The sequence below is a fragment of the Cicer arietinum genome, chromosome 2 (assembly GCF_000331145.2).
Source record: "Cicer arietinum cultivar CDC Frontier isolate Library 1 chromosome 2, Cicar.CDCFrontier_v2.0, whole genome shotgun sequence".
Taxonomy (NCBI): Eukaryota; Viridiplantae; Streptophyta; class Magnoliopsida; order Fabales; family Fabaceae; genus Cicer; species Cicer arietinum.
The window spans coordinates 28,392,921-28,395,888 of record NC_021161.2 but is presented as its reverse complement, the minus strand read 5'-3'; positions in this window follow the sequence as shown (position 1 = coordinate 28,395,888).

Sequence of the window (2,968 nt, the reverse complement as noted above, 5' to 3'; positions counted from 1 at the left end):
TATTTATTTCTTACATATATAAATAATGTGTTTGATAATTGAATAATAATAACATTTATTTGATAGTGCTTTATAAGTTTTCCGTGCTCAAAGGGGTGCTACATTGTCGAAGCATAAGTCAAATAATATCACATGGATTCCAATAAAGATTTGAAATTTTTGTTATAGAACTTAGTTATATGCCTTTAAAATTTTATTAACAATCAATGCATAAATATTTATTGGCGTACATGTTTTATTTTATAGTGCCTTCACCAAACTAACAATATAGATTGCGAATACTATATATTACGATTCTTGAAGGAGATTGTTGATATGAATCAAAAAATAATTCCAGAAATGGTACGTTATTTTCATTATATTTTGATTTATATATATATATACATATATTATTCTAACTTATTTATATTCAAATATTATATCACATAGTACTTTGACAACTCCAATTCAACATACTCTGAAAGTGATCTAACTGAAATAAAAGAAGACTAATGTTAGTATGTGATCAAACTGAAAGTTATATAATTTGTAAACTATTATTGTATATTTTTGTGTAAAGTGATCATTATTCTAATTAGTTTATTTTATTTTTTGTTATAGTAGAGTAAAGTAAGAAATTGTTGGAAAATTGACATGCTGAAAATTGCTACTGGCATGATATTGTTGTTGTGAATATATAATTGATATTGTGAATACGTTGCTACTAATGTTGATAACAGTACTAATGTAGTTGAACTTGTTGTTGTGAATACATATTGTGAATATGTTTGAATTAAAAAATTGAAATTGTATCAATATGTACTTGATGAATAAGATTTTGGAAAAAAAATTGAAATCTCATTTAAAGACAGCGTTTTTTAAAAAAGATGTCATTAAAGATTTGTTTATACAAACCAACATTTTAAAATGTACCTATTACAACGCTTTTTAAAATGTACCTATTACAGCGCTTTTTTGAAAAAAATGATGTAAAACTAGTATAAGAATGCACCTATTACAACGCTTCTTTAAGAAAAGCGTTGTAAAACTAGTCTAAGAGAAGCATTTTACATTGCTTATTAGAATAGATTTATAGTGTTTTTTAAAATGTACCTATTGTAGAGTTTTTTTTTTTAAAAAGCGCTGTAAAACTAGTATTAGGATGCACCTATTAGAATGTTTTTATTTTATTTTAAGAAAAGCGTTGTAAAACTAATATAAAAAATGCGCTATATATAAACCTATTACAACACTCTTTTTAAGAAAAACACTGTAAAACTAGTATAAGAATTGCGCTATATGTGCACCTATTACAATGCATTTCTAAGAAAAGTGTTGTAAAATTAGTCTAAGAGAAAGCGTTGAGCGCTATATATTTATACCTATTACATCGTTTTTTTATTTTAAATAGCGTTGTTGTATCTTTTAACAACACTAGATAGTACATCGCTTAAAAACGCTGTAAAGAGCTTAAAAACACGTTGTAAAAGGTTATTTTTGGTGTAGTGTATGAAATACATTTATAAATAGAGATAGTTCTAACTTTATAAGTTAGTTTTTTAATTTTGAGTTAGTCATAATCCAAATTTTAAAATAGCACAAATATCCATTAATAGTATACATTCATTTGAGTTAGTTTGGTCTATGATAAAAATAAGTTAATTTCTACTTTATCAAAAAATAAATAAATCAGAATACCATACTCTTTACCTCAAGCTGCAACTAACCTTTTGTATGTGTCAATTTCATCCAGTGCATAATTAACAACAATGTGTTAGCGTATTAAAAAATGCCACGTCAATTGAGTTTAAAACAATGTGATCTTATTGTCAAAAACAAAAGCTTTTTTTTCTTTTCATTATAAAAATTAATTTATAAAATACAAGAGGTATTCTAATCCATATACAAGAATTTCAAGTTACGAAAGAGAACAAACATTCTAACCCAAAACAACCAAAAAGATAATAAAGCCATTTCATTGAAAGACACTTCATGGGATTGACACATCAATCCAAGTAACAAGAGCTTACCTTGCATTCTCTATATAAAAACCAACACAACGCTACAAGCTTACTTGCTATTAATGCCATAAAGTTTTTAATGCTTTCCGTAAATCGGTATTAGCAAAATGAGATGAGAATCCAATAGCTACTTGTAACCTTCATTAACTATATAAATGAACAACCACATTTTTCAAAATACTTTCTAATTCAACCAAAGATTCTTGTTCCAATTGGAATAGTGGTACGTGCCAACACCAAATCCATGTTCTCTCTTAGATTAAAAGATGGGCCGAATTCAACAATAGTACATTCCTTTTGTAAAGAGACCGAAAAGAGACCCATAAAAATGCCCCCTAAGGAAAGTAAATCACACCACCAAGGAGAATAGTTTTGAGAATGATTAAGAGTACCTGCATGAGAAGAACAAATGTCAATTAAATTACCAAACCGGTGAGATGGCAACCCATACCAAATAGCCTCCCTATCCTCCAAACACCTCCAATCCCACTTAAATACCAAAAAAAGCGATGAACATCTCTGTATTTTTAATACAAAGCCCTCACAATCTTTAGGAAAACACACCATATTTCAACATACCCAACGCATTTTCCTTTTCTCTTCTGCCGCATCTCATAAAAAACTCCTATGTATGGCAAATTAACCATCTCCTTAGCCAAATTTTTGGGCACTTTGTAGAAAGAGAGGAAGTATAAAGGCAAGCTAAAAAGAACAAAGTTGATTAAAGTTACCCTTCCTCATTGAATTCAATATAAGCTTCAAAGTCGATTAACGCCTTGTATTAGCACCTCCCAAAAGTCCCAATAATTTTGAAAGGAAATAAACCGAATACATGCTTCTTAGATAAAATTGTCATTCAAATCTACACTAAAAGTGTTACTTTTGAGAAATTTATATTAAGAACGAAGACTAGTTCAAACCCTCTTATATTTTCCTTCATCGCCCATAAATTATCCAAACTCATAAAT